At 41.6% G+C, this 7,870-nt stretch overlaps 3 non-coding genes across 3 annotated transcripts; all 3 read left to right on the top strand.

Moving 5' to 3' along the window:
• Positions 1-1,714: 1,714 nt before the first annotated feature.
• TRNAI-AAU (transfer RNA isoleucine (anticodon AAU)) lies at positions 1,715-1,792 on the top strand. Its single transcript has one exon. It is a non-coding gene; the product is annotated as a tRNA-Ile (tRNA).
• Positions 1,793-4,952: 3,160 nt separating this feature from the next.
• On the top strand, positions 4,953-5,026 carry TRNAT-AGU (transfer RNA threonine (anticodon AGU)). Its single transcript has one exon. It is a non-coding gene; the product is annotated as a tRNA-Thr (tRNA).
• A 2,253-nt stretch (positions 5,027-7,279) lies between these two features.
• TRNAV-UAC (transfer RNA valine (anticodon UAC)) lies at positions 7,280-7,352 on the top strand. Its single transcript has one exon. It is a non-coding gene; the product is annotated as a tRNA-Val (tRNA).
• The last annotated feature ends 518 nt before the right edge of the window (positions 7,353-7,870 follow it).

Genomic DNA, 7,870 nt, shown 5'->3' with positions numbered 1-7,870 from the left:
GGAGTCAAACGGGGACAGGCTGGAGGCTTGGAAATGTGTGGGAGGCTGCAAAGACACCAACAAAGATGAAAGATACAATACATTCAAGCTAGGTAATTAATTACCTGGTTAACAGGGATTGTTAACCAGGTAGTTAACAGGGGGCGTGGGGAGGCAGTAGAGAGAGGAGGGATTAAGAAGCAGGACTTGGTGACCGATTGCACCGTGTGGGCAGAGGAGATGGGCAGAATAAGGGTAAGGGGGAGTTGGAGAAGACGGACCCTTAGCCATTTGACTTGGAGGATGGAAAATGTAATTTTGGCAGAATACATGGAATGTTTACAGACTTGAGTGTGAAATGACTATGGAATATGAAGGAAATATTTGTCATATTCAATCATTCATTCACTCAAAAATACTGGCCGTCTGATACTGGTTACTAGGCACTCTTCTAATATTTGGGATGTTCTCAGTGACATAAAATTCCTATTCTTCTGGAGTTTATGTTCTAGTAGGGGGTGTGATTAAAAAATAAACAATAAACATAATAGGAAATAACTCCCACGTGAAAGAGATTGCAAACGGCATGGCAAAAATATAGAGCAGGGTAGGTGGGTTAAGATGGCGCTACAGTTTCATCTGAGCTCTTATGAGAGGTTGACATCTGAGCAAAGACTTGAATTCACTGACAGACTCAGCCATGCCAGAGTATGAGGGAAGAGGATTCCAGGCAAAGAGAAAACCTGGTGGAAGTCCCCAGGAGTGAGATGTGGAACAAGCAGAGGCTTTGGGACAAATAAATGACATGACTTGACTCACTGTTAGGATTGTTCTGGCTGCTGGCTGAGCTGGGACGGTAGAGGAGTGAAAGCGGGGAGACTGGGAGGAGGGTTCTGCGGGAATCCAGGTGGGATTCAATGGTAGCCCAGACGAGGACGCTTACAATGCAAGTGGTGAGAAGTGGTCAGATGTATATATATATTTAACCGATTTGCTCTTAAAGGGGTTGTGAGGTGTGAGATGAAGAGAGGAATCCGGGATAAAGCAAAGGTTTTTGGTTAGAGCAAATGAATGTATGGAGTGTCTGGTGAGGGCTAGGGAAAGATTGGAGCGTTGTCAATGTACCTTAGAACATCGAAATCTTGGGAAAATGTGAGATCCCTTACGGGGAGGGTATAGAATATGAAAAAGAGGGCTAAATTCGTCGCTTTAGAACGGCAGGAAGTTAATGAACATTTCAAGTGCAGTTGGTACAAGTAGCTAAACTCTTCAAAAAATTTTTTAAAAACTGCTTCATCTCATACAATTAAAAAAATGAATTCCAGATGGATTAAGGACTCTGATAGTATGAAATAAAATTATTTTAAAATAATTTATTTTTATAAATTATTTTAAATAGGTAGGAGGAAGGAAGCCTCCCTGGGTGAATCTGATCTTTTGCGGGGGGGGGGCTCAGAGTCGTCAGTTGGAGAGAGGTCCCCAAGAAGTAGAGTTCAATCAGGCGAAATGTTTTGTTCCCTTTTTCTTTTTCCTAACTCCGAGATGAGGCAGAGTGAAATAGGAAGAATGTGGAGATTTAAAAAATTAACGTCACTTTTCGGTTGTTTCAGTTCTTTGTGTTCCCTTTCCTTCTCCTCCCTCCCCGCCTCCCCCGCCCCATCCCTCCGGACCCCCGCCCCGAGAATTTGAAGAAACCATTTTGATTCCCATTTATTGAATTGCCAACAAGGGAACAGGCTACCGGTTAGCTCAGTTGGTTAGAGCGTGGTGCTAATAACGGCAAGATCCATGGGTTCGATCCCCGTACAGGCCAAATTGTACGACAACGCTTACCTCTTACACTTCTACACAGATGAGAGTTCTTCCAGTCTCAGATCCACTGCGATGTCACAATTAATGTCAGGGAGACAGACGAACCTCCCGCTGAGAACTTAAAAAAATTTAACACACATCTTTGATTTACCCCAAGGTTGAAGTGCTCCTTTGAATCCCATCTACAGGGTGAAAGGATAGTAGTGAGTGACTAGCAAGGGAAATAGAGCCGCTTTGGGCATATTAGTTTTCCACTGGGTAACTGATTCTTGCAAAGAAACTGACCCTACTGGATTATTTTCATCCTAAAATAAACTGGGAAACCATCCACACTTTCTACACTTCCACACTCGGGTCTTAACTAGTTCAGCGAAAGGTGAAACAAGATTTTTTTTATATGATGTGTGAAAAAATTATTTATTAATATCAACACAGTAGGAAAGAAACAGCTTTGCCAATTGTCTCTTTATAACAGGGAAAGAGCTCCCAATGACCAAAGCTGGAACAGTTTGAACAACAGATGGTGTGGTTTTGGATTATAATCCAAAGTATAAAATACATATTCATGAGTCCATACTGATATAAATAAATCAATGAATACAAGAGAAGGGAAACATTTTCCTTACAGAAGCATTCCAACTAATATAAGTAAATACTCCCCCCACCCCCCCAGGAGATGAAGCTTAATGCCCTCCCTTCCGGAATATGGGCCATACTGAGTGACTAACTTCTAAATAGTAGAGTAGGAAGTAGGAAAAAATAGGAACTTCACAAGGGAGAAAAATGGCAAACACTACCTTAAAAATGATCAAGGTTGGCATCACCAATGGTAAGCTATGCTCCTATCATGTAACATCCGATACGATGCGATGGGACAAGTACTTTATCTTTGTGGTCTCCCACAAAAACCTATAACCCCAAACCAATCATGCAAAAAACATCAGACAAACCCAGATTGGAAAACAGTCAAGTATGCTACAGAAATACTTCATCAACACTGAGAAACTGTCACAGACTAGAGGAGGCTGAATACAATGTAGGATCCTGGAAACAAAAGGGACATTAGTGTAAAACCTGGTGTGATATAGTCAAAGTCAGGAGTTTAGTAAAGTACCCACATTGGCTTCTTAGTTTAAACAAAGGTACCATGATAGTGGAAGAAGCTAATATTAAGGGAAACTAGGTAACGAGTATAAGGCAATTCTCTGTATTGTCTTTGCAACTTTTCTAAAATTATTCCAAAATAAAAATTTAATTTTAAAAATTACGATAAGAAACATGTCTCTTTGCCACCACTGAAATCAGTGTTGAGGCAAACGCCTGGTTGACAGTAGTTCCATGACAGGTAGTTGTTCAAGGCTGAAGGAATGTGATATTGATGTCTTATTTTGGTGAGGGACATGGCAGAGATATTTATATGGTTATCTGTGCCAGATGATGTATACTTGTCCTGCCAAATACTCTCCTAGAGTCCCATTCACACACTGAAATGCAAACCAGACCAATGAGATTTGTCTTTAGCGTGTAAAAGACATCTGAAATGGAGCCATCTGGTTTATGTTGAACTTGAAGTTCGGTGGGTTTCTCTCACAAAGTTTCACCTCACACCCAAAGGGTTTTCTTTCCTATCTTGGGCCTAAAATATTTCCATTTGGGCCAATAAACATCTGAACCACTTCTCTTTGTTACATCCTGCCCCACAAAACTGGTGTGTTATCTATCACACCAAAGTCCCATCATAGAATCCAAGTTTTTCAGAAAGAACAGTGGCCAGTTCAATGTTCTTTGGTGGGTTCTTCACAGAGCTCAGACTTCTCCCAGGTAGTATTAATCACGCCCTCTTTTTTGTTCTTAAAGACTTCAGAGATTACTTTAATGCTGGGTGGATTTGTGTGTGTGTGTGTGTGTGTGTGTGTGTGTGTGTGTGTGTGTCTGTGTGTGTGTGTGTGTGTTAAGTTTTAGGCATCTCTGATGTGCATAAATGCAGGTGGTTCCTAATTTAACTTAGTCTTCCCATTACTACACATAATACCTGATACTTAAAATACAATAGGAGAGGTGTATTGCATTGGGCAGAAAATTTTAAATCTTACAGATTTGATTACAACGAAAGAGTTCTTCAAATAGAAATGAGTGGAAAGTGTGACCTACCTTTACAGAAGTACTCGAGCTGTTGTAATAAACAACAAAAGGAAACAAATTGCCTGCTATTGCAAGAGATACAGGCAGTGTCCTTACACTGTTCTCTATCAGCTCAGGAAGCAATGCTGTGTGCCTGGCCTAGATCTAACACGCCTGTAGAAGTCTTATAGATTGAGGCTAGTCATAACCCACACCATCTGCCAGCACTCCCCGAAGAATTTGAGTAAATGAAAACAGGAGATAGAGATTTTACATTATTTTCCCAAGGTCCCAAATGTAATGACAGGTTTGGGACAAAGAACCAATGGAGCCTGACATCACAGTTTGTGCTCTTAAGCATCATTCCATACTGCCTCTCATTCTCATAGGGGAGGACAACTCTCTGATATTTATGCATTGATTGTTGATTTCAGGAACTAGGACCAGTTAAGAACTTTATGACATTTTTAAGTAAGACATGTCTACCTAAGTTTTATATTGTCTATATCTCTGTGTCAAACATCGTTCTTAACATGTATACATTTGCTGAATTCTTACCTTCTTTTTTCCTTTTGCATGCCTTTACCTGCCACATAGCTCCAAAATCAAGATTGGGAAGCACGTTTCTCTTTTGTAAGATATTGCTTTTTCACAGTAAGAGTAGCAAATGGTGTGGTGAAGTCCTTCAAAGTGCTCCAGTTCATGTTATGTTTCCAGACCGTTAAGCACCATCATTTCCCAATTGCAGATTTGAAACTGAGAAATATCTCCTATAACGAAGTTGTAAAAGCTCCTGGAAGTGAAATGGCTTGGCTACCTATTTCAAGGGCCCAGAGGCTCAGAAAGTTTTTCTTGCCTTGGCACAGCATGTAAACTTCTGTGCATATTTCAGGCGAGAGAAAGTAAAAGAACTTGATAGAAATTCTGAGAAGTTGTCCCGAGACTCTATCATTAATCAAAAATTCTTGAGAAATGCATTGGTGAAACAGGAAAGTGACATCTCCTTCAAAAACTGTAAGAATGAGTTTTGTGTCATAGTTGGCTCCGTGGCTTAGTTGGTGAAAGCGCCTGTCTAGTAAACAGGAGATCCTGGGTTCGAATCCCAGTGGGGCCTAAGGAAGAAGTGTTTTACATATGGCAAACAAAAATTGGAATTAACTGCAGTTGACATGCCTTCAAGTCCTAGGAGGAGATGGGCACAGCATTAGTCCCCTAGCTTAAAAAATAAATATAATATCAACAACTCTCCCAAGAGCGTTACTTGCCCTGAAATCATGAGATGAAGATTAGAATTACCTAGAGTGATTGCTTCTTGGTCTTTCCTTTACCTTTTAGATCGGGTGTCAGACATTGCCAGTTCGGTTTTGTGTGATCTCTTCAATTATTTTTGCCTCCTAGAACTTTTAACACAACAGAGACATTTGTTCTTCTTGATTGATTCATTGAATGGTCAACCTCTCCCCTCAGATCTCCCCAATTTTGCACCAGATAGCTTTTTGGCACATTGAATAGCGCCTTAGAGCCATGCTTCTCAAAATTTTGTGAGCATATGAATGACCTGGTATGGTCCATTACAATGAGGGTTTTAGATGACTACATCTGCAACAGGGCCTGAAAGTCACCACTTCTACAGTCTCCCAGATGAGTGACGTCTACACTACTGTCACGTGGACCATACAGTGTGGGGCAAGGCTAATGAATAAGTGATCTAGTTTCGATGGGTGTGCTTTCAAGTTCTGCACTTTCATATGTTTACAGCTATTTTCCACACCCATTACTTAGTCTGGAGTTGTTTTTACCCATTTGCCTTTAGTCAAACTAATCCAAAACCAATAAAAGAACAAGGGAAAAGTTCTAATATAAATTAGAGTAGTGTAAATCAAGTAGTGTTATAACCGTTTCCTCTTTTATTTTTAGTTTATTTTTACTGGAGTATAGCTCCTTTACAATGTTGTGTCTGTTTCCGCTGTACAGCAAAGTGAATCAGTTATACGTACACATATATCCCCTCTTTTTTTTTAGATTTCCTTCCCGTTTAGGTCACCACAAGCATTGAGTAGAGTTCCCTGTGCTATGTGGTAGATTCTCATTAGTTATCTCATTTACACATAGCCGTGTATATATGCCAATCCCAATCTCCCAATTCATCTCACTCCCCCTTCTCCCCTTGGTTTCCATAACTTTGTTCCCTACATCTTTGTCTCTATTTCTGCCTTGCAAATAAGTTCATCTGTACCAGAAAATGAATGACCATTTATCTCTGTGGTTTCATTTGGCAATTTTAAAAATAATTAACTGATTTTGTGCAATCTTATTATAATACTCAGTGCATGTGCCCTTTGCTACCTCAGGCTTGCATACTTTTTCAGGACATCTGGTAGGGTCAGGATTGGCCACGTTGGGGGCCACTCATTGACTGCTTTACAGTAAACTTCTAATCAAAGTACTGGAAAATAATAAATCATCATTTATGCTGCCAACTCGATATCAGGGAAAAAACGGACTCCAATCTTGCTAGCTGGGAAATACTGTCTCTCTTCTCTGTTTCTTGCAACCTTGGGACCAATCCAAGTTTGAGTTGCTGAGAGCAGGAGTTTTCAGCTTGGTTCTTGGTCAGACGTGCTGATGCAGAGCTGTTCTATCACGAAATTCTCACAGAGAATTCGAGGAAAGACCATGGTTTTGCTGCTGAGCACCTCCCTGATCCTTGAGGTAAAAGCTGGGAAGTGGACAAATACAGTGACGAAGGTCAGGTGAAGTGAGGAGAAAAATAAAGTATAGTCTAGTACGTCAGCTGTTGCACAGATTGACGTCGCTCAGAGCACAGGCGTTCCAGGCCAGTGTGAGTGACACTGGATAAGAAGTTGACTGACGACTCCCACCTCAACCTACTCGGCACAGAGTCCGGTCCCATGAATTCCCAAACACTACTCCTTTTGTCACTCCCTCCTGGGGCACAGCCCACCCCGCCCCTGCTCAGCAGTCTCCTCCGGACAAGCATGCCCTCTCGGAAGTTTGGGGGTCTTCAGGGCTCTGTGTGTTACGTCCTGGGTCCAACGGTGAGCAAGAGACATGGAAATGAAAGTCACAGGGTACTGTCGGGTAGTTCCTTGTAATCGCATGCCCTAGGAGGCTGAGGTTACCCTGCGTGGTGTTGGGGAAGGAATTTGGACTCTGCTTTTGAGTTACGTTTGGTTATGAGTCGTAGAGTTCCTATATTCTTATTTTAACACGTTTTTAAAAAGGAGGGTAAGCAAAGTGAGTGAGTGATAATATACTAAAAGAGAAATACTCAAAATTATTAGACTTGGGGAGCACCAAGGAAATGCCATTTTATTGGACTTGTAAAACGCAACGTGCGTCTGACGTTTCCGTGGTGCAGCGGTCAGCACGTTCGCCTTACACGCGAAAGGTCCCCGGTTCGAAACCGGGCGGAAACAGTGCCCTTCCCAGGCTTTTGCCACTTTACCCACAAGTACAACTACTTCCTTACTACCTTGCTGCCCTCTCTAAGGTGCCCGACCTCAAAACAAAGGGTTTCCAACCTATCCTCACAACAGCAGTGCTCAGAACTACATCTTGTTAAAGTACTTACGGCATTTTAACATTTCTGTAGGTTCCTCGGACTCCAACGTCTTTTACATTGTGTGAATTATGAGTATGTCCTTCCAGTCTGTGCCTAGTGTTTTTCTCTCCGAATGGACTTTTGAGGAAAAACGTGCTCAGTTTTTGTTGTTTTGTTTTGCGGGGTGGGGGTGGGGGTGGGGGTGGGTACAGTGTAGCAATCTTTCTTGTATGCTTAGTGCTTATTATGTGCTGTCTAACATATAGTTGCTCATCTCAAAGGCATGGAGTATTCTGCTAAATTTTCTTCAACAGACTTTACTGTTTTCACTTTCACTGTAGAGGCAAATGATTTGAAATGCAAGCAAATGGCCAGGAAGCAGCTGAGGTACAC

Source organism: Pseudorca crassidens, chromosome 10, assembly GCF_039906515.1.
Source record: "Pseudorca crassidens isolate mPseCra1 chromosome 10, mPseCra1.hap1, whole genome shotgun sequence".
Classification (NCBI taxonomy): domain Eukaryota; kingdom Metazoa; phylum Chordata; class Mammalia; order Artiodactyla; family Delphinidae; genus Pseudorca; species Pseudorca crassidens.
The sequence above is the reverse complement of the archived record's forward strand: the minus strand, read 5'-3'. Positions and strand labels throughout refer to the sequence as shown.